Source organism: Ambystoma mexicanum, chromosome 9 (assembly GCF_040938575.1).
Source record: "Ambystoma mexicanum isolate Mex_15411 chromosome 9, UKY_AmexF1_1, whole genome shotgun sequence".
Lineage (NCBI taxonomy): Eukaryota > Metazoa > Chordata > Amphibia > Caudata > Ambystomatidae > Ambystoma > Ambystoma mexicanum.
Window position 1 is genome coordinate 917,488,167 of NC_090931.1, and position 24,764 is coordinate 917,512,930.

A 24,764-nucleotide genomic window follows, 5' to 3' on the forward strand; every position below is an offset into this window, starting at 1 on the left:
GCTCACGCAGAAATAACATAAGAGTGGTTGGAGTGGCAGAACACAAACTCAACATTCCCATGGAGAAGTTTCTCGAAGACATGCTGCACTCTTTGTTCCCCGGAGCACAATTTTCGAAGCAGTTCTTAGTCGAAAGAGCGCACAGAACCCTTGCTCTTTCGCCCAAAATGGGCACACCACCACAAATAGCAAGAATACTAAATTACTGGGACCAAGATCTCATACTTAGAATGGCACATGAACAAGCACCCCTGTCCTAGGACTCCAATATCATCCACAATTACCCAGATTTCACATCAGGAGTCTAGGCCTCGAGGCGTTCCTTTGACTCCATAAAAAAGGCACTCAGAGAAAGGAAGGTAGTTTATGCAATGCTGTACCCGGCCAAACTGTGAATACAATATAATGGCAGAACACAATTCTTTGAGACACCTGAGGACGCTAGGACATATATGGAACAGCACATCCGGCAGCCCATAATGGTACCTGAGATTCCAAATTCACATGTTCAGATACAGAAGCACATTTTTAATGTTAAACGCACCAACAAAATAAACAAGTACCAGCCACGACTCTGGAGAAGAAGGCGGGCCATACAGCCCCCCACACTTTGCAATGTTGCAATCGGTTCATAGGGATACATCGGCCGATTGGGGGAATGGTGAGGGAGGAGGGTGGGAAGGGTTACAGGCCTGTTGCCTAGTTAAAACTGGTTCTATGTTACAACGCACACCCACACCAAGATACTCAATCAAAAGATCCAGCCCAGGAGTTGGGTTCACAGTTATAATTGTTTGTTACAAAATAAAAAAAACAAGTTTACTTCAAGCGAACTATAAAAACCTGGCAAGGCAAAACCTGGAAGTCCTATATTTGAACAACGCAGACGATAAGTGTATCCTGAAGTCGAGAATAAATGGCTACTCAAGATAAAATGAGGAGCACAAGGCTCATGTCCTGGATCATTAGAGGCCTGTCCAATCCAATCAAAACCAGGAAAGTCATGGCCTATGCTTCTAGACATCGTATTGACATCCTCTTCTTGCAGGAAACTCGCGCAACGGAAAAGGTGGTAACATCCCTCAGTCGCACATGGGGTCAACAGGTGACCACTACTGACTACTCATCACAATCCAGAGGAACAGCGATAATTATTCACCAAAGGTTAGGCTTCATAATAACCAAAACTAAATGTGATCTTGAAGGCACATATGTGATAGTCTGGGGAACACTCCACGGACAGGACGTGATACTCAATACCTATGGTCCCAACGTGGACAACCCGGAGTGCTACCAACAGATTCTGGCGTTAATACTACCTGTAGGAGAGGATAAAATAATCTGGGGTGGGGACTTCAATACCATCCTAGACCCCGAGATGGACAGAACCACCACTGGTAACCGGAAAGAGACGAAGGCAGCAGTAACCATCAAGCATGCCATGCGCCTACTGCCACTATCTGATACGTGGAGAGCACTCCACCCACACAAACAGGAGTACACATTCCACTCATATGTGCATGGGACAAGCTCCTGCATAGACTACTGGTTATGTTCCATGGATTGTATTCAAAATACTAAAGAATGTACTATATTGCCCCGTACCCTCTCAGACCATTCCCCAGTTATCCTAGACATTCTACTTGACTCTACACCACGAGCCCCTCGAATGTGGAGGATGCCGCCGCAAATACTACGAGACGAAGAACTGGTGGATACACTCCATACGGAAAGAGCTGTTTTTTTTTTAACAAAATGAAGGTTCCGTACAGTCATATACCACAGTATGGGAAACATTTAAAGCATGGCTGAGAGGTCTGCTGATCGCCACGGTACATGGTAAACTGCAAGAGATCCGCTCAAATTTGACCCACGCCGAAACCTGCATAAAGAAGGCCGAAGAAGCATATACCAGAGCCCTGGTGAAAAACACGCTGAACCCCCTACGTGAAGCCACAGAAATATGCAATAAGCTAGCAGACCAAGATTTGCATTACATGATACGTCCAGTCAGAGCCAGGAGGTATGGTGAGGGCAACAAATCAGGAAGACTCCAGGCCAGTCTAATCAGGTCGGAAGTAGGCCAAGGGCAAATAACCAGCATCATAGACGAACAGGGAGTAACCCTCACGAACCAGAAGGAGATGAATGAAGTGTTCCTCAGATACTACAAGGAACTATACCGTAACAGAGACCAGAAAACACTAGAGGAAATACAGCAACACCTGGACTCCTACCCACTCCCGCAGCTCACGGAGGCAGACAAATTAGCTCTGGACATACCGCTCTCGGAAGAGGACATAACACAAGCCATTAAAGACTTGAAGATGGGTAAAGCACCAGGTGCAGACGGCATCACAACAGACTTTTACAAAGCATTTATCCCGGAACTAGCACCGCGACTCTTGAAAGTATGGGCAGAATCGCTGGAGAAGGGAACACTACCACCGACTTTGCGAGAGGCCATAATCTCGGTTCTGCTGAAACCGCACAAACCACCCCACGATCCCTCCTCCTACAGGCCCCTATCTCATTAATATGGATGCAAAGATCATAGCTAAAGCCTTTGCCAACAAACTGAATTCGTACATGAATAAATTAATCCACCCGGACCAATCCAGTTTCATCCCATCCCGCTCCACAGCCCTATCTCCGTAGATTCTTTGCAATCTCATCACAAATGGATCCGGAAAAGAAAACTATTGCAGTAACCCTAGATGCCGAAAAGGTGTTCGATTCCATCTCTTGCCGATTCATGTACGCCATCCTACAAAAAATGGGATTCGGCCCAGGATTCATCAGAAACATACAGACGCTATATTGCAATCCCATCGCCAAAGTCCGAACCAACTCGACCATCTCTGACACCTTCGAACTGCAGAGAGGAACGAGGCAAAGGTGTCCCCTGTCCCTGCTAATATTTGCACTTAAAATAGGGGGAATGGCAGCTTTTTAAGAACCAAGCACGCCTGGAGGGGGATACGCCTCATGAGTAGACCTCAATACATCTCATCATACGCAGATGATACCAGGCTTTATATCAGAGACCCAGAAACACATCTTCCCCCGATCATGCAAGACATTGCAGAGTTCACGAAATACTCTGGATACAAGATAAATCAAAGCAAATCCGAAATAATACCCTTAACCAAAGCCGTCTCACAAACAGAATCAATGAAGGTCCACTATTGACACAAATAGAAACCAAGCTTAACCTCTGGGTGAAACTTCCGTTGTCCACGTACGGCCGGATATCATTACTAAAAATGGTGATCGTCCCCAAATTATCTCTCTTTAGTGGAATACCCATATGGCCAGGCCGTAAATTCTTCGAGAACCTACAGAGGAGCAGCACGCACTTCGTATGGGGTGGAAGCACACCCAGGGCCAGCTGGACCAAGTTGTGCGAGCATTATGACACAGGGGGCCTGGCGGCACCGGTCTACCTGCTCTACTATTACGCGGCACAAGCCCAGTTTGCCAAATTTTGGTTCCAAGGCACTGAACAACATATTCGTACACGCTGACGAGTTTGCTGCTGCTCCGAACGACCTACGGGGTATGTTATTCACGAAAGTCAAAGAAGAGAGGGCGAGTGCGGACCCAGTGTCACTACGGTATGAGCATGGATACAGATCCTAAAAAAGAGCCCAATGCGACACACCCTATTGGCCGCACACCCCGTTATGGTCGTACCTCGATCTCGACCCGACTCTAAACCGCACTATACAGAACCGCTGGGATCTGGAACGTGGAGCCAGACTGGGGGACCTTTTCCCTTAGGGACAATTCATTACGATGTCGGAGCTACAGGAAAGAACAGGTAAAGGCCTGATCCCAACATTGCAGTATCATCGGCTGAAAGCAGCATGCAAAGCAATCTGGCCATCATTTCTGACGGAACCCCCCGGGGTACACAAGTTTCTTGCAGATAAGCTTACAACAGAAGGGTTCAAAAGTGCTGTTTCCGAAATATACAAAAGGTACAAGCGCATAACCCCTCAGTCAACACAATGCGAACCAAGTGGGGACACATTACTGTAGATATACTAAAGCCATCTCTATCAACACTAACTTCCGCCTAATACAATACAAAATCCTGAATCAACTACACATCACCCCAAAATAAATGGCCAAATTCGACCTCACCAAGCAACCAGGGTGCCCCAAATGCGGGGCAATTGAAGCAGACACAATACACATGTACTGGAACTGCCCTCCGATTCACCAGTTCTGGATTGAGGTGGCAGAGAAGGTGAGCGACATATTGAAGATCCACATTCCGGCAACCCCACAAAAATACTTATTTGGAGACATTGGAAAGGCGTCAATCAAGACACGCAGACTGTTCGCAGTGGCAGGAGCGGTAGCCAAAAGACAAATACTCCTGAAACGGAAGTCTACCTCCGCCCCCACACCCCAAACATGGCTTAGACAGTTGGCCAACACGCAAGAAAGCGAGGAGATGTATGTGCAAGGAGTACAACCCCACTCCAGACCCAAAGACATATGGGCCCCACTAAGAGCATATTTACAAGCCCAAACATCAAGCTCCGATAAAGAAGACAACTAGAAAGACTTTATTGATAAAGAGTTGTGAACATTTTCCATTAGCAATACCACTTATGTCAGCATTGTCTCACCAAATATGTATAACAATATTTCGTCTGTTTATTGCCTAAATGCCATGTCAGAATTAAATAAAGGTTTTAAAAAAAACATACCAGCTCTCTGCCCAATCCCTCCCAACTGAAAACCCAACAGTCAAACAATTGGCACACGCACTAACTGCGCAGATGGGGGAACAACTGTCACCCGCTACGACTCCTATCGACAGGCAGCATCCAGACAGTCTTCTCTTTCCATCGGTTCACAGACAATCTTAGCTGCTCAGTATAGTGCGTTCGTACTCAACAGTATGTGCATCTTGGTGGAAATCATATCAACCTAGTGTACCCAGCAGTCATTACATCAGTGAGGGGATCCGGCAGCTCCCTCGCAAACTTTGCCACTGCTTTAGGATCCGTGAAGAACAATGTCTTCCCTTCACTGACTATTCTTAGCTTCTCTGGATTCAACATGGCATACTTTACTACTTTTTTCTGTAGAATCATCTTCACCTCTTCAAAAGTCTTCCTCTGTTCATATGGGTGACAGGGACAAGCATTTCACAAATTGCCCAAATTATGTTAGTCATTTCCTAGAATAAGCAAGAAATCCTCCAATGCTTGGGCAGCTATAACCTATCCTCTGCTATTCACACAGTAGCGCCTGCCTAATTCTCAGGGACATCAGTTTATATTTTCCATACCCATCCATGTGTTCTTCTCCCCAAGATAGTTAATCCAACAGCTGGCTTAGAATGCAAACATGGTTATTGAACACTAAGTCCAGGAACTCAAAACCTCCCTTGCTGTTTGGACCTTTTATAATGTTCCAGGCGACTGTAGCCTCCTTCCATGGCCCCATAGGAAGGTGCACAATTCTTTGCATATCAACTGAGTCATTTTTCAAAGATCCAATAGGAGATATGTCTATAGATAACAAGGGATTTTTTTGTTAATGTATTCATTTTAATAATATTGGTTTATGCCCATAAAGTATCTAGCATGTCCCTTTTGACTTCCTCCAATATCGTACTCAAATTTTGAGTCGCTGCCATGTTGGTATAATGAAGATTGCCCGTGCTAACTGCACTGGTCCGTCTTGATTCTTTTAAAGATAAGGAGGCGAGCATTAGGCTCATCTTTCTACAATTGCCACCATTACAGCATTTCAAAATGTTCAACATTTAACCAACATGTTTTCGGTTTGAAAAAACAAAAGGCGAATGTAGGGTTACATTTCGGTCACTGAGGCTCGGGACTGTGTAAACTGCAGATCCCATGAGCCTCACCTCTCTTGGTAGTCCAGAGGCTATCAGCTCTCCACCTATCCAGTTTCTGTATCCCCTATAAGAACCTCCCCCCTCAGGGTCAATTCCTCTTTCTTGACTGCGATATAGTCCAATGTCCATTTCCCTTGAACTAAACTCTTAACATCCGTCAGAGGAAAACGCTGCTTCCCGGGCTCTCAACATCTTATGGTCCAATCGGACAACTGCTACATCCTGATGTGTAGTCGTAGACATGCTCACGCTGGCTTCTGCTCGTCCCCTAGGAGAGAGACAATACGGTCGTGAGGGTGGGAATGCGAAATATCATTGCAAGAAGAAAATACCTTTATATATCTGACCCTCACTGAGATCTTCCACTTTCGCATTCAGCTGAGTGGGATATAACGCTCGCCTCCTTGTCTTTAATAGAATCAAGACTGACCAGTGCAGTTAGCATTGGCAATTTTCATTCTATGGCAAGATGGAGGCGGGCATTATGCTTCTTCAAAGCTTGCCACCACTCTATTAGCCATGTCTGACACAGGCCTAAAATAGAAAGTTTTAAAAGTGGATTCCGATGACCAATCGGCTGCCTTCATTACATCTTGCAGAGACACACCAGCTGAGAACGCTTTGGAGGCCATTGCGCCGCACGCTGAGTGAGCCCCAAACAAGATTAGATTAATGCCTGCCCATTGAATCACTTCTCTCACCCATCTGGCTATTGTAGCTGTAGCTATTGCGTGATAGGGCTTTCTACGCGCAATCAACAACTGAGTAGCGCCTGGCGGTCTAATAAGCGATGTGGCTGCTTCATAATCCTTAATGCACTGCGCCACGCACAGTTGTTTGTCGCTTGGAAAGTATGGGTAAGAGATTACTCTGGTATCGGTCTTAGTTCTCTAAACTATAGTAAAGGCCAATCCTTCTGGATAGAAAATCTTCCTGTCTATCTCCAGGGCTTTCACATCTGAGACTCTTCGGCATGCTGTCAAGCACAGCAGCATCGCTAACTTGCCTGAAAGCTGGGAGCGGGAGAGGTTCCCGTTCTCTGGCCATTTAATAAATAGCTGCAGGACGTTTCGCACGTCCCACAGGCGTGTGTACTTGGGCTCTGGAGGCCTTATTAACTTTATTCCTCTAAGCAACTTGTGGACTGCTGGATGTTCCCCTACTGGAATACCCTCTACTCTGTCGTGCCCTGTGGACATGGCGGATATGTATATTCTCAGAGTTCTATGCGCGCAGCCCTCTTGGAATTTCTCTGCTAGAAAGTTCAAAACATGCACGATAGGTGCTCGAACGGAATCCAGCTGTTGGTCTGAGCACTGTGTCCTTGCGTTCCATGCTGCACTATAGCTCCTAAGGGTGCAAGGTGCCCAGGAGTCCTTGATACAATCTGCAGCAAGCTGCGAAATGCCCAGCAGTTGCCATCATTTCCTGACATTCTGCACGCCAGTAGGCGCAGGGAGCCTTTCTGTACCAGTGGGTGCGCTTGGCCGGTTGGGTTGAGGAGGAGGTCCGGGTGATGCGGCACTATCCTCGGAAAATCCGAGGAAAGTTCCATCGCTACTGGAAACCCGGGCTGGGATTTCCATAGCGGGACTATTAATACAAATTATGCTTGCTCCCTGCGGGCTTTCGCTAGAGTCCTCATGATCAATATGAATGGGAGGAAAGCCTATTGAACTGCTCCCACCCAAGGCTAGAGAAACGCATCTGTCCCTGCTGCTCCCGGATATATCCTCCTGCTGAAGTATTTGAGTGTCTGTGCATTCAGTCCGGATGCGAATAGATCTGTATGTAGGGGACCCCACAATTCTTGTAAGCTGAGGAATACTCGGGGAAGAAGTTTCCAATCGTTGGAGTCCGCTAGGAATCGTGAGTTCCAGTGTGCCACCTTGTTCTGCGCACCTGAAAGATACTCAGCTGCTACTGCTATCTGATTCTGCAGGCAGTAATGCCAGAAATCCTTCGCTAGTTCCGCTAGCATCTTCGATTTGGTCCCGCCTAGCTTGTTGATATAGCGAACCGCTGAAATGTTGTCCATCTTCAACAATACGCAGCACTTCGCTCTGCCTTTGGTGAAGGCTTGTACCGCAAAGGAGCCCGCTAGCAACTCAAGACAGTTTGTGTAGACGTAACTCATCTTCTGACCACTTGCCTCCTGTCTCTGTATGTTCGCACCTGGCTCCCCATCCCATCCTGCTGCTAAGTCTGAGGTGTCGCCGAAAATGGCTCGGCCATTCCAGGCTTCCATATTTTGTAACCACCAGTGTAGTTCTGACGTTGCTCTGTCGTCTAGCTCGATCATCTGGTGATATCGCAGCCCTCCTTGTAGATGCCTGATCTTGAGCCACTGTAGCGCTTTGTAGTGGAGGGGGCCAGGAAATATGGCCTGGATGGAAGCCGCGAGCATCCACACTATCCTGGATAGGTTCCGAAGAGAGGTGACTTTTTTTCACTAGGACTGCTCTGAGCTCCTTCTTGATTGCTTTCACTTTGTGATTCGGAAGCTCTAACTTTGCTTTTATGGTTTCTATCATGAATCCTAAGAATGTGATCCTCTGCACAGGTTGCAGCTGAGACTTCTCCAGATTCACTAGGAACCCTAGAGAGGATAGTAGGGAGAAGATCCAGCAGACGTTGTTGGCTAGGGAGGTCTTGTTTGATCCTAGCATTAGGATATTGTCCAAGTATATTATGATGCGGATCCCTCTCTCCCGTATGGCTGCGGCTACGGGGTGCATCGGCTTGGTGAAGGCCCAAGGGGCTGAGGCGAGCCCGAATGGTAAACTTCTGAATCGCCATATTTCTTCGTTCCATCGGAAACACAGGAATCTGCGATGTTCCTCCGCTATTGGTATCATCAGGTAGGCGTCTTTGAGGTCCAGACGCGCTAGCCAATCCCCTGAGTGTAGCAAGGGGACTTTTTGCTTTCTGTGTACCAGAAACATATTGCTGATAAAGCCTGGATCAAGACAGGTCTCTCACTCTATAGCGTTCTTTTGCTTCAGCTCCGCTAACTCGCTCTGGAGTAGAGACGCTTCTAGTGCCGACATAATAATGGCTTGCGGCTCTCGCTCTTGGATTGGGTCGCTTACAAACTCTATACGCAGCCCCTCTACATGGTGTCGCACCCATGCATCGCTGGATAAGGTATACCATGCACTCAGAAACTGTAGGGTTCTGCCCCCCACCTGATTGTCGGGTGTACTCACCACCAGAGGCTCCGGCCTGTCGGTAGGCTCCTCTCTGCCTGCGACCTCTCAGAAATCTTGCTCTGGAGGGGAAGAAGGCCTCCTGCTGCCTGACTTCCCAATACTGTCCTCGATGACCTTGGGGTCTGTGATGTGAAGTGACCGGAAAATTGACCCCTGTGGCATCCGGTCCCAGAAATAACACACCCTGGGAAAATCCTCTGTATTGAGCTCTGTGCTTTCTCGAGGGCCGAATAAGTCCCCACGAATTGAGCCATCTCCTTGGCGAAAGCCTCGCCGAACAGCAGACCTCTGGCTCCCTGACTGCTTCGTAGGACGCTAGGTCGCTCAGCTTAGTCAATCTTCAGAAGAACGCCTCTTTGTCTCTCCGATGAGAGGGCGCAGTTGGCGTTTCCCAAAAGACAAACTGCGTGCTGTGCCCAATTGGCCAGGGCAATGGGGTCTACCGGGACCCCGGTGTCTTTAGTTTTTTCTGCCAGGTCCATGATCTTTGCCACTGGTAGGCTTACTGGCACTGTTGTTAACAGACCGGCATGCTCGTAATGAGGCCCTATAGGTCATTGATAAGAGGATTGTGCCTTGTGGGACGCAGCACGTGACTGAATGAGAGTCCAACCTGAAATTGTCCATCTGGACTGCTTGGTACAACCGAGAGGTAGTAGGTGAACCATTGGAGGATTGTTTCTGTGTGCCCCATTCTGTTAATAAGAAGGCTCATTAATGAGGCATCGTCAACCATTTTGAACGTGGCAGAGAGGTTGGGGATGACTCGTATGCAGGCATCTCCATTGTCCATGATCTACAACCTGGATGCTAGTCGTCTCCCTGCTGTATCAAGGTGTGAATCGAGATTAGTTGTGATGGACTTTACCTTGTTGGTTGATCAAATTATGTGGTTCGTTGGCCACTGTGCCTTAATACTTTTTCCTATGAATGCAATGCTAATGAATAACCAGAGGTTGGTGAGGTTGTCTGCGTCTAGTGTGGGTTTAGTCTTGTTTTTTTTTGGAAAGATGCCTTGTTTAAGTGAGGCATTCTTTATTTGTGTTTGGTTTTTATTATTAAATAAATCCTTGCAAATTACAAAGCATCATCAAATCCAACCACAATTTACCCAGGTAGTTTAATAGCATTCCACAAAAAACAGAACATTTAATCATCTTTAAAAGCAAATCCGTTCTTAATCGTTATCATTTTTTAAGATGTATTTAACACATTTCATGCCAGTGTATAAGTGGGAGGAGCATCCTCTGACAGGCCCATGGGCTCAGAGCTCACCCTTGAGTACTTTAAGACGAGATAGCTGCACCTTGAGGTGGATGGGGTGCGGGATTCTCTTACTCCAACACCAATCAATAAGGACAACTCAATGGTTTGGCAAAGGGAAGTCTGTTTAATGACAAGTACAAAAAACGGGGAAACAATAGGAAAACATCAGTGATGCGCTTCAACTCCCAAATTCTTCATTCAGACAGCAATAGTTATAGCAATTTCTCGTCATCATTGATGTGTAACACTCGGTTGTCATGCAATTCTATTGGTTAAGAAGGTTAAGTATAGGTACTATATCTGTATATTGTAACGGAATGTGAGGATTGGATAACTCTTATCGGGTGGGCGTCTAAGCCCATCCCTCTACATAACTTGTGTTAGACGTCACTAAAAGTACGACGTCTCATTGGTTCTACTAGCTATAGGACCCTTGATTATTTGGTCTATTGTGATTGGGTCGGTTACACCCCTAGGCATAAATCTCCACTTTAATTATCAGCATGCAGAATGATCACCCAGTTGCGGTATGCCCTGAGATTCACCCTGCCTCCCTTCCATCAATCAGTACTTTAGGGCTATGTGTCAATTAGTTGGCAGAGGATGGCCTCGAAACTGTAGCTTCTTATCAGGAGAAGTAATGGCATCCTCTGGTTTTGGGTGACATCAGACGTTGGTACCTCGTCGCGCTTGGCTGGTCATGTGTCAGTACAGCGTGAATTTGCTTCATTTTCCCTCTATTTGCGTATTTGATTCTTCCTTTAGCCTTGCCACCTGCCTGGGCCTCCTTATCTTGACCTTCACTGGCAGGCTGCTATGCTCTTAAATTTTGATTCTTAGAAGTTGCCGCTCTCCTCCCTTTCTTGGGTGACCTCGAAATCCCAGACATGAGCTGCTTCTTGCTAAGGTTCGATTCTACTCTTTCATCTGCCTTTGTGCTGGTATATGAATCCTGGCTTGTTTGACCCCTGCCGTTCTGAGCTTGATTCTGCTTTTGTAAAATGGAGTCGTACTTGTATAATGTGCTTCTTTTGAGGTAGATATATAGTTGGCGTTTGCCGCTCTATACTTCTACTAAGCATATCAAGCAGTACTGTTTCCTTAGCTTCTTGTGTTCCAAGCCTATTTACAGGCGTTTAGCCAGTTGCATATTTCCATCCTGCCTTATGGTTATGTTTCTTTATATTTCACCATCGTTTCTTCTGTCAGGTCCTTTACCTCTTTATTCATATAATTTCATCTTTGCTTGTCATCCTTTAGTTGTTACTTCGTTCATCTGTAAATCTGTCTGGGCCCTTGTGTTGTCACCATTCGCCTTCGATTAAGGCCCTTTGGGTGTCTTCTGGGACAGTATGTAAGAAGTCTTCATTTCATATCAGCTACTGGTATAGTTGTCTCAGGGGGTACCGTGCTCCCCATGGCTGTCTGGTTATTGGCACTTCAACAGGTATTGCTCTTCTAATGGGCACTGGGCAGAGCCCCAGTGTGGCTTTCTGTTGGTTTACTTGCTCCTCATACGTCACATATCTCGGCGAGTATGTTCGTGGTATTTCAAAATGGGTGGCTGGAATGCAGGCCATATCTGGGACTTCCACTACACTCCCCCCTCTGGTCTTTTCATCGACCACTTATTCTTTCTCCTTTGGATTAGTCTTACTTAGTTCTTCTGTATCCACTTCTTCGTCTCCTGGGTTTGTACATGATGGTGTGAATGTGTGTTTCTTTGGAGTCCATATTTTTATCTCTCCTTTCAAACTTCCTGCTGTTTTTACATGTTCATCTTTGATCCAGGTCATTAGCTGGCACTGTCCATTTGAACCGCAATAGATCCATTTTCCTTCATACTTTCTACATTTTCTGGGATATTCAAACTTTGTTCCTTCTGGTGCATATTCGCTGGCCTTCACAAAGTCTCTTATTTCTTCATCAGTCAGGTCTCTGAGCTTCCATCCTGGTTTGACATTGATCATGATCTTCATCCCTATGGCTTTCTTCACAGTTTTCTGGCATTGCAATATTATTATCTTGATAACACAAAATCCTAATAGTATCATCAAAAGCAGGGCTCCCAGGAACTTGAATATGTTTGCCATCCATTGTAGGACCCATGAGAACAGTGTCCCAAACCAACTGTCATCATCAACTTCGTCAGTTTTATTGATCATCTGTTTCTGCAGGTTTGTCAGCATACTTATGGCTTCTGTTAAGGTTCCATTTTCTTCGTCATGTGAAGGTATAAACGTGCAACATGATTCTCTGGTTTTTGCACAAACACCTCCATCCATCGCTGTGATCATGTAAAGTACATATCTGTTCTGTCGAGTCATCAATCGGATTGATCTTAATTCTTCTTTAATCGCGTTGAATCCTTTTATGGTAGTGTTAATGGTCTGCAATAACTCCCATCTGGTTATCTGCAACCATTTGGTATTTACTCCAACTTGGATTCGTGGCATGAGGATCGTTGTGAACACTGATGAGGTGAGGCTGAAAAGCCTGTGTTCATACGGGATTGCATGGAATGCCTCTTCTGATTTAGCAGAAAAGTAGTTTTCTCTCTTCATTCGGGATACCGGCTCCACAGATTTCCTTTTCCTCAGGTGGGCATCTGCTTTCGGAATACTGTCTATATTCAGGTCACTTTTCGGGATCACTAGTGCAGGAACGTGGATGTTCACTATTATGCATATGCCTCTCCAGTTTTCCGGCAGTCTTATGTATGCTTTGGATCCACATGCCCAGTAATGATCCATAATAACTGTGGTTGCGTGAGTCATTCCTGGAGCTTCAAAAATGTGTCCGCAGTTCGGATTCTCTTCCATCTTCCTTGTGCCATTGTTCCTGAAACACAATTTAGGGCTTTCCAGTGGCACTATCTGCAAGGGTCCTCCTCTGTCTTCGACCCATGTCAGTAATCTTGTGAGTTTCGGCCACAAAGGTTTGCACACCCTCTGAGTTTTCTATTGCTTCCTTGCAGGCTCCAAAGACCATCCCTGCTCGGCAGATCACCACTCCTTCTTGCCATCTGTTTGGTGAAAGCACTGTTCCCCAAATCTGCATCTGGCCTCTGTTCTTCCAAATTTAGGCTTCTTCTGGAGTTTTTCCTTGGACGTTTAGTCTTGGGTTAAATTCCCATCTTATTCCTGCTCCTTTAACTTCAGGCTTTTCATACCTGATCACGTGATTCCTAGTATGAGCTCTATTTCTTGTTGTAATGTCCTGGACGTAGTCATCTTCATCGGGGTAATCCATTTCGGTTGCCCATATCAATGAGGCATCCCTTCCCATAAACTGTCCTCTGGTGTTGCACATTGCTACGTGTGACAAACGGTGTGCTGTCGGGACATCAATTTCTACAGCCACAAAGATCTTGGATTTCCCCATGCTGTACGGTAGAAGTGCACAAAAGAAGCAGTCTCCTTCTGATTTACTTCTTCCGACTTCTTTCATGTGCTGGTAGCAAATGTTGTTTCCTAGATGTGCTGGGCTGTCCAGGTAGTCATTCAGTTCACTGTTATCTTCATGCAGGCTTTTCTTGATCCTTAGTATCCTCCTGTAATTAGCTATAACTACATCTCTAAGCGCCTCTGTGTGACTTTTCCTTGCTGGAGGACTCTTTGGCATTCTGGTCCATGGAGCGGGTTCCTTTATCTGCATCGATGAGGCAGGTGGAGGTTTGGCAGTTCTCTCCTTCTTTTCTTGCATTGTTTTACTGCCATCTATAAGTGCCTTTATCAACCACCAGCCTGTATGGCTGCATCGTGGACCTGGTACTTGTTCCTTGAGTTGGAACTTGTGTGGGCAATACAGTCTCTGCGGCTTTATTTTTCATTTCCTCATGCCGCTTCTTTGCTTTGGCTATAAATGGGAATAAATGATCTATTAACCCTTATGTCCTTGCAGTGCATTTTCCTACAGCCGTTTCTGTCTTCTTAAGGGCTTTTGTTAAATCTTTATTCGTTGCCCTTTCTCTCTGATTCTTTTTGGTCTCTCTCATTATTTTCTGGAACTGATTGTTCGATGGATGTCTCATGCTCTCTGTTGCCTTCGCTTGAGGTTCTGTGGCCATTGACACATGCGTGTGCGTGTGTGTGTGTGTGTGTGTGTGTGTGTGTGTGTGCGCGCGCGCGCACTTGTCAGTGCTATGTTTTCATTAATTCCGTGCTGACCCTGTCTCCAGCTTTTCTCTTCATTTGTTACCTCAAGTGTGTATGTGTCGCTGCTAACTACATTCATTCTCAGGTCATTTACCTTAACATCAGATTTTCTCGGGACTGGAATTACTATATGGGGTCTGGGTGCTTTTGTAGGCGTACACCATCAGGTGGGTGCACTGCCATTGGAACACTTCGTGCACCAAGAAAAAATGCAGTTCTGATCGTCAATGACAGCAAAATAATGATAAAAACAATGCATAAATACATGATAGTACGGTAGGTCAGACGGCAGCATTTCCTTCCAGAGAAGCGAGAGTGCCTCTCTGCTTGTGGGAGGACCAGGTTACTGTTCTGGGCCCCCATTTCAATTATTTATTCAATGTCAATGTTATTGAATTCCCCCAATTCGATATTGTTTCTCGAACAGTTTGTGTCATAAAGTGTCCGGTGCTTCACAAGTGTCCCCCCTCTTGCGGGTGAATATTGTCTCTTGATACAGGATGCAGTATCCTTGCTAGACTATGGAAAAATAGATTAGACTAACACTTCGATAAGTCACTTTTACTGTGCATGTTCAAAGTAGGTGAGTTCCCAGTCCACCCCCCGAATCTGCTTCAGTCCTGAGGACATGCTGGGCATTGTTCAATGTGAAGAAATGGGAAAAATGGCAATCAAAACAAATAAAGGTGAAGTTCTGGTCTCTGCTTCCTCGATCTGTCCCTCAGCGGAAAGATGAAGTGCTTGCCTCTGTTGCCTCGATCTGTCCCTCGGCGGGAAGAGTCATTGGAATCTCCTCCGATACTTTCTCTGAAAGCTGGACAGTTCCACTTGTAGCATGACACTATTGAGGAGCGTTCCCATTTGTGTGACGTTAGCTGCATCTCTGATGAATGTGAGGACATCAACCTCGACAGGTCTCCCCACCAATTCTGGAAAGTCAGTGACTAGGTGAAAGAGAACATTGTGAGCCAGTCGGCTGTCTTCGGGTGACAGGGACATTTGTCCTGTCTTGCTGGGTTCAGGATTACAGGCCCTTCCCTTGACGTGAACAATCCCTGCACTTTCCTGATGCGTGGATTGCAACCAGGTAGCTTAGTTTGTTCCACAGCTGGCTCAAATGTTCAGAGTTTGCAGGATCTCGAATAAAGATCAGAGTGTCAGTTGTTCTCCCGACAATAGATGGACACTCTTTAATTATGTGAAAGAAAAGTGTATTGATGAGTTAATCTAGAATCGCCTGTGGTGGAAGCATTTGTGTCCTTATCACTGTACTCGGGCAGTACACTTAATGCTTCCGCTATGATGGTAAGTAGCTGCCAGATTATCTTCTTGTTGGCAGGGTCTTGGATAAAGTCTGAGACACTGATGACCCTCCCTACTAGTGACGGATATGATACCAATATTAACTGGAAATAGGTGAGCACGTCCCTTGTGATGTTTCTGCTGGGGGACACCATAGGTGCTGCCAAACAAAGTCTTGGTATTGGATGATTCAGGATACTGTATTTTGCCCTTAAAGAAAAAGTCCTTGATCGCTGTCTGTTAGGGTCTTGTTTCTCAACAACGCTTAAGTGTGATTTGATTTACAAGTGTCAACAAACGTGTTGTGGTTTAAATGCGCAATTTTCTTCTTCACCCTGCAACTAGGATGCACAGAGTGTCCGTTTATGTCCTTATCCCCTTTTGCTTAGAGGAAATGTCCAGTTTAAGCCACAACTTGCATAAGGGTTCTTTCTGTCTTTGTTTTGCTGCTCATGCGTCCTTCTTCCTCGTCATGGATCTCATCTGCACGTGCTGAGGTTCTTCCCCGTTGTCTGTAGTTTCTTCACTGTGGGGTACAGCTAGAGGGCTTTCTCCGATATAAGGCTTAATGTCATTGAGAAAAATCCATGCTCTCCTGCCCTGCAGTTTCACAGCTGAAGGAGTGCAGTCCTCTACGATGAAAGGGCCATTTGGCTCATCCACCTCTTTCTTGTGTGTTTTTTTACCAGCGACTGCATCTCCAGGCAAGACGAGTGGAACATGTAGACCTTGAACTGCATCTGTTTCAGTGTCTCCTACTGTTTTGTGCTGTGCTGCACCGTTTTTGTCGCCGCTGCAGCTGGTCTGAAATTACAGTAAGGCTGGATGTCATGCAGTTCAGATATTTGCTCATTTAGATTCCTAGGACCTGTTGGGTTGACTGGACATCACATCTAGCTCTGTCTCGAGGGGCTAGGGGAGTAATTCCTGTAACTATCTCGTGCGGCGTAAAATGATGGTCGGAGCCTGGTTGGTTCTGAAGAGCATACAATGCCAATGGCAGGCAGTGCAACCATCCCCTCTTTAGAGTAAGCTTCAACTTGGCTATCCTTTCCTTTTAACAAGCCGTTGAGCCTCTCACAAAGACCATTACCTTCCGGATGATATGCCGACGAGAAATTGTGCTTTGTACCAAGCAACAAGCTAATATGTTCAAAGACTGTATTTACAAAATGAGCCCCATTATCTGATCTCATGACTTCACACACGCCCCACCTAGGGAACACTTCCCTCACTAAGAATTTGGCCGCACAGGTAGTGTCTGGGTGTGTACAGGGACCTACTTCTATCCATCTAGACAATGGACACACCACTACAATTAAGTATATGTACCCGTTCACACTTGAATCATGTCGTTATAGTCGATATGTAAGTGCTGAAAAGGCCCATTTGGCCGGTGGATGACTCTTCTCACTACTTAATGTGTGCCCAGCTGTGCATTGCTGGCAGATTATGCAGTTCACCATAAAGAATGCAACATGCTCTGCTAAATTCGGTATAAACCAGTCTTCCGGGAGCGTTGCTGCTAGATTCTCTTTTAACATGTGTAATGGGTAATGCAATTGCTCCAATGCTATTTCTAGTAGGGCTACATGCATTACTGGTTTACCAGTGCTGATTTGCCGCCACAATCCGCCAGAGTGGTTTAAAGAACACCCTCGACATTTCCACAGGTTCTTCTCGTCCTGTGGTGCCTCCCCTTGAAGCTCCATTAATTGTGTCTGCCCCAGATTACTATAGGCTTCAAATGTGGTACGTGCCACCATCATTCTCTCATGGGTACATGCCACTTCCACTTCCATGTTCGTCTCACTTTTGGAGGCCATACGCTTGGCTTCCGTGTCTGCTGCGTGGTTTCCGCGTGACACGAAATCTGTCCCTTTGGTGTGGGCGGTGCATTTCACGACCGCTATGCCCACTGGGAGCTGTAGTGCCTTAATCAGCCTGTCCAAAAAGGCTGCATGCTGCACTGGCGTACCGTCTGCTCGGAGGTAGCCCCTCCTTTTCCAGCGTGCTAGCCCTCCGTGCACTGTGGGCGTCACATAGGTGGAGTCACTGTACACCGTAACTTCCTGGTCTGCGTGATTCTCAATGGCGAGTATCAACGCCAATAATTCTGCAGCCTGTGCTGAATAATGAGATGGTATTCGTGCACTAACGAGTACTCGAAATTCTCCGTTTGCTATGTGTTTCATCACAATGACGCCTGTGTATCTTTGTCCATCTTCTTGGTCAATTCTCAAAGAACCGTCAATAAAAACGATCTCCTCTCCCGCCAGGGCATTTTCTTTCACCCTGGGGATTTCATCATAGAATTCTTCATTGTTTGCACAGTCATGTATTGGCTCTCCTTCAGTGACTGGCTCAACTATGAACGTGGCTGGGTTCACTGTTTTACATCAAACTATTTTGATCGATGGATTAGATATAATCACTTCATAGGCAGAAGCTCTTTGAGATGTCAACGTACCCTTTGGTTTCTCTAAAATGGCAAATAATGAGTGCTCGACGTATAACGTCATAGACCATCACAATGGTTGTCGCTTTCTCTATGGCGAACACTGCGGCAGCTAAGCTTTGTTCACATGGGAAGTGGCCTCTAATTACTGGGTCCAGGTTCCCACTGTAATATGCCAGGGGCTTGTACCCCAACGAGGTTCTATGAGCGAACACTGCCGTCATAACGCTGCCATCTGTGTGCGAGAACAGGTAGAATTACTCTGCATAATTAGGAATCCCGAGAACTGGAGCCATACAAATCGCTCTCTTGAGTTCTGCAAACCCCTTTTCCATTGCTTCAGTCCATTCAATCTTTTCCTTTGTTGCCTGGGCCTTCTTCAGGGCCTGGAGCAAGGGCTTGGTATATGAGCTGTAATCGAAGACCCATGCTCTAACATAATTGCACAGGCCTAGAAAGCTCTGCATTTGCTTTATCGTGAGTGGCTTAGCTGTGTTCATGATGGCTTCAGCCCTTTCTGGGGTCACCTTTTTACCTTCATGTGAGATTAGCTGGCGTATGTATAGCACCTCCTGTTGACAATATTGCAACTTTTCCTTGTCAACCTTATAACCTTTCTCAGCCAGTATAGTCAGTAGCTGAATAGAATCGCGCCTGCATTGTTCTTCCATTGAGCTGCAGATCAAGATGTCGTCCACGTATTGCAAGATGACACTTTCCAATGCAATGTTGCTTAGGTCCATCTGTAGGACTCTATTGAAAATGGACGGGGACTCACAGTACCCCTGTGGCAACATCGTGCTTTTCAGACGCATTTGTCTGAATGTAAATGATGTCAGATCTTGAGAGTCACGGTGCAACGGGAATCAATCACCGTGAAATATTTTGCCTCGATGGGTTTGTTACATAGGATTGTAGATGGAATAGGGACTAGAGGGAATTTGGCTTCAACAATATCGTTTAATGCCCTTAAATCTTGGATTAAACGCCACAACCCACCCTTTGATTTCTTGACGGGATAAATCACTGTATTACAGGGTGACTCTGATGTCGCTAAGATGCCCTGGTCCATCATGGTGGAAATTGTCTTCGCGATCCCGTCATCTGCCTCTAGGGACATGGGATATTGTCAGGCTCTCAGTAAAATTGCTCCTGGTTTCAGTTTAATTTTCACTTCTCCCACACTCTTCAGGAGGCCTACGTCATAGGGTCCTGTAGTCCATACTGAGACAGGCACCTGGGCCATGTCATTGTCAAAGTATTCCGGACGTAGCAGCGCCAACATCATTCTTTGAGACACTTCTCTTTTGGTCATTTTTACAGAAAATATGAGACTCACTTCCACCCTTGTCTCTTCTGAGTCTGGTTGTTCTTCAAACAGATCATCATCGGTGACGTCAGTCACTCGATATCCTTCTTCAATGGCGATAATTGCGCACCATTGTCTGCCTTCATCATCATATCAGTCAACCAATACTACTTTCCCTCACACTGCTGCTGCATGTATCATTAAGAGAAATACTTGTCCCTCCTCTTCATGCATAGGTATTCTTGGTCTGAATAGAAACTCATCAGGGGTTCTCATAGTTCTATCTGTGAGGCCTGGTAATCCTGCCATAAGCACACGCATGCCATATGCGAAAACCTCTGGGCTATAATGGTACAGCTCTCATGGCTAAGTGTCCTGAGTATGCCCTGATCCTTTCGCACATGTTTGTATAATGCATTCCTGGAGTGGAGCATACTATGCCCTCCTCCGTGAACGAGATCGTCATGTTCAATTTTGTCATTAAGTTACGACCCAAAATGTTTACTGGGGTCTAACGTGAATATAGTAACGGTACATTCATGTCGCACTCGCCTGTGGAGACTGGGAGTGCGTTTCTAAAGGGCTCGACTGTAAGCTCCTGTAAAACTCTGAGTGTCTATGACCTCGCCGGGCAAGGAAAACTTGCCTTCTCATATGCACGAGCGTGTTGCACCCCTGTCAACTAAGAAGGAATATTCTTAACCCCCTATGACAACATTCACCAAAGGTTCCCTATTAGGGTCCGGTGACACTGATAGGATAGAGCACATCAGGGTTCCCAGTGAGCTGTCCTAGTTCATATATAATTTTGGCCCACTGTACGCTTGTGGACTCTCTCCAGTCCCTGGGCTGCCTCCCCTTCTGGAGTTTGTGCCCTGAGACAATTGCGGTGGTGCCTGTTGAAATTGCCCTAGTGGCAAATTCCCCATGTTCAGGGGTTGAACCCCTTGTTGCGCACCTTGCTGCATGCCTGGTGCTTGCTGCTGCACTATGTGATTTTGTGCACCGCCCTGTTGTGAGATTGCAGGTGGATTCACTGTGCTGCTCCCATTCCTTGGCTATTCTGCCACGCGTCTTGGCTTCTACACGTGCGTGCTAAATCTCCTGTCATTCCACACAGCCAACATATTGGCAGAGGTCGGACTATCTGTCCGTTCGACATATCTAGGCTGCCCATTTGCACGTTTTGGAAGCCTTCTTGCTTGCTTGGAACCTTCCTTGATTATTCTGCCATCCACTTCCTCTAAACCCTCTTCCCCTTGGGAACTGTCCCACATTACCCTGGTTATTCTGCTGTGAGTTAGCCACCTGTCGTGTATTCTGTTCAGCTGGGTTAGTTAGCATGGCTCCTTCAAGAGCATACTTTGAAAATGTCTTCTTCACCAGGTTCGCTTCCTCACCCTTCCGAGTTGCCTCCTTTTTCCGATTCTTTTCTTGCAACAATCTAAAGTAATGTGCAATAGTTAACTGTATTTCAGCCCAAGGTTTAGCCTCAACCCCTACCAATTTCTTGAGCTGTTTCTGTACTGGTTCTGGCAACCCTTGGCATAAAATGTGGTCAAACATTGGTATAGATTTTGTCCAAGATTCATGTGTTTCGAGCACCCACGCGTCCTGGAAATTCTGGATATAAATCAACGGATCTTCTGACTCCTTCATTTTTTGAGTCATTATAGCTCCCATATCGGAGGTGACCGGGTAAAGCACTCATAGTGCTTTCCATACTGCTGCTCTGAAATTATTAAATGGCGCTCCGTTGTGTGCAGTGTTAATTACGGTTACACCAGGATACCCTGCCCTGGTCCACACATCGTCCGCTCTCTCACCAAGTATGGCGATCAGGAGACCTTTAATGTCCCCTATAGCTAATGTGACAGTCCCTGTAATTTTTTCTAACTCGTGTATCCACTTCCCGGCTCCCGATGTCAGCATTGGAGGCTTGTTTTTCAGGTTTTCTCTGTCCATGTGTGGCCATGGAATATATTGTGGTCTTGCTCCGTCCTTTTCTAGTAGCGGAAGTTGGAATGCACAGCCTTCTTGCACTTCCCCCATATATCTCCTGTCTATCGCCGGGGTAACATTCCCGCATCACCGTCTGCCTGGCAATGTCCTCAACCTGTCTACATAGGCAGGTGTTCACACCCCCCTCTTACCATGGGCTGTTCCTTCATGTAGGTCAGACTGCATGGCAGATTCTGATGTCCCCGGCGCTGACTCGCTAGCGTCTGACCATCTTAACCCTTTGTCCCTTGGGAGCTGCTTTTCGTGCTGTCTCCCTTCTTTATTTGTCTCGCACTCCGTCTCTTCTCTGGAGTCAGACATTGATTGTTCCCAATTCACGCAACTCCTTGTGTCGTCATTGTTTTTACTGATTTCTAGTCTGTCCAAGGAAAGTCTCATGCTCCCACTACTTCAGGTGACATCCTCAGTGTCATACAGCTGAGTGCTCTCCAGGCGTTCATCTTCCCTTCCCCTTTGGGATATTTGTTCTAGCCCCATTTCATCATATATCTTATTGATCGTTTCCCCGATGCTTCTGGTGTCCAAGTCATCTTCAATATTTGCCCTGGTCGTACCTGGTACTGAGTCGTACGCAGGAACCAATTCTTCGATGTCTTCCCATTCTACAACAGGATTGGGTTTTTTAACCCCAGATATTCGAGATTGCGTGCCATCTGTCCAAGCTTACGTTCAATATCATCATCAAATTCTTTGAGCTTCCTCGCCTCTTCTCTGACCTTATCTACTTCCCTTCTCCTTTCATTTATACGTTCATCTGCCCTTCGAACGTCCTCCTATTTTCGTCTCCTTATTCTTTTTTCACGTATCCTTTGCTCTTCTTCCAGCCTTAGCTGTTTCTGTCTATACTGGTCTTAGGCTGCTTTCTGTTTGCGATTGAGCTGCTTTTCTTTCTTCTCGCGATATAGCTGTTCTCGCCTCAACCTATCTTTCCTTCTTATCCTTTCGCCCCTTAAATCCTATTCTTTTCTTTCTCTTTCTCCCTTCTCTGTGCCTCATCTGACCTCTCTTTAGGTCTCGCATCATCACTTCCTTTTCCATCGAGTTTCAACAATATCTGTCCTCCCATCCATTCGTCTTTTGTGAATGCTATCTCATCAGTTCTGTCTTCACTTCCTTTCCATTTCTTTTCCTCTCTCTCCTTATCGAGAGATGCACCTTTCTGTGCCTGATGCTTCCACTCATCATCGTGTCTCTCCTTGTCCTTCGGGACTGCGGAGGTAAGATTCTTATCCTGATACTTCCCTTTATTTTCGCCACTACTGTATGTAGGTGACTCATATGCGGGGTTGCTGTACCCTGTAGCTGCCTTAAGCTATTTTAATGGGGAGAGTCCCTCTGGCTTACTTCCATTGGGTTCTGTTTCAGGTGGGGCAGGTGGCACGGTGGGCGTCTCACCCCCCTCCGTGCATACGTTTAATATCCAGTCAGCAGGTGGCTTGTCTTCCTTCGACTGAATATTTTCCAAAGTTCTAGAACAGCAAGGTGTTTCTCTAGTTTCTTGCCTGTATATGTGGCATGCAAGTAAGTCGCCATATGCTGTAAAACGGCCTTTGATAAAGACCCATTTTGTGGCCACGGTATAAACATCTTGTGGGCGGTACCCTTAACCCACTGGGTGCTATATTTCTTAATCTTGGGTGCATGTTTCGGCAGTTGTTTACATAGGTGTGCTAATGGAGTAATGTCTTCCATGCTTAAATCTTTTTTCTAACAATGCCTCCATGCAACTTCAACACTCCCAACGATATGAGCGAGCACCGAATACCGCAAGCTCCAATCCAATCTTTCCCGCCAAAACTCTTGTATCATCAATTTACTCAAGAACATCAATCCATGTGTGATTCCCTCTCAACTATAGAAGTGCGTAAAAACACTACTTAGTTTCAAGCAACACAAGACAAAATTCCTTACATATGACATACGACCGAAAACGTACAACAGAAATTTGACAGACTAGACAGACACCAGCTGGACACAAATATCTCTGCCTCTAATTTGTACCCCGACATGGAGTTTAAAGGAACCCCTTTTACGACGTCTTTAAACATGGTAGTAGCCTAGTCATCCCCTATTATGTGGGCTCTGAGTTCACGTTTCTTCTGACCGCTATATTAAAGCGCAGGAAATAAGGCGTACCCTCTCTCTTTCTCAGGTGTCCACCCTGGTATTCTCTCTTTTCTCGGGTGTCTACCCCGGTATTCTCTCTTTTTTCGGGTGTCTACCCTGGTATTCTCTTTCTTTATTCAATTATTCTCGAATCATTATCCCCATAGATATACACGTACATGATCAAGCAGCGAGGAAGCTGTGAAACGCATTGTACTGTGTGGGTTCTACCTTGGCTAATGCTGTAATAAAACTGGATATTTCTTAAGGACAATTTATTGCTTTTTGTTTTCAATAACAGACAAAGCATTTCTCTGGCGAGTATTTAATTGTTTGGAGTGCCATCCCCTCTGGGGAAAAAGAAGAAATCATTTTTCCCTTCTTTTGGAATATATTTATATATATATATAATATATATATATATACAGTCTTCTCTACTTCTGATTATTTTGTTTTCTCCACCTCCCTCTGTTACCTTTTCCCTTACTTGTTCTAATGCCTATGACGTTTGCCAAAGCATTACATTTTTTGTTTCACTCACCGCTCGCATGGTTCCTCTCTGAATCCTTGGGATCACCGCCTCCGTTACCGCCTGCTTTAGTCTTTCGCATGTTCCGCTGCCCGTAGGAATGGAAGGGTTTATGTTTATAAAACGGGTCCCTTCAGACCCACTGCAGTTTTTGGATGGATTTAAACTATCATTGTCCATAGGAAGCTTCACAGTCTACTCGGCCAAATGGCAAGGGACTTGTGATATTGCCAAAGACCTAGAGTTACTTTGTGTCGACGGTCAATAGGTGTCTTAATTTTAATCAATAACCGATGGTACAAGAGGGAGGAGCATCCTCTGACGGGCCCATGGGATCAAAGCTCACCCTTGAGTACTTTAAGACGAGATAGCTGCACCTTGAGGTGGATGGGGTCCGGGATTCTCTTACTCCAACACCAATTAATAAGGACAACTTAATGGTTTGGCAAAGGGAAGACTGTTTAATGACAAGTACAAAAAACGGGGAAACAATAGGAAATCATCAGTGATGTGATC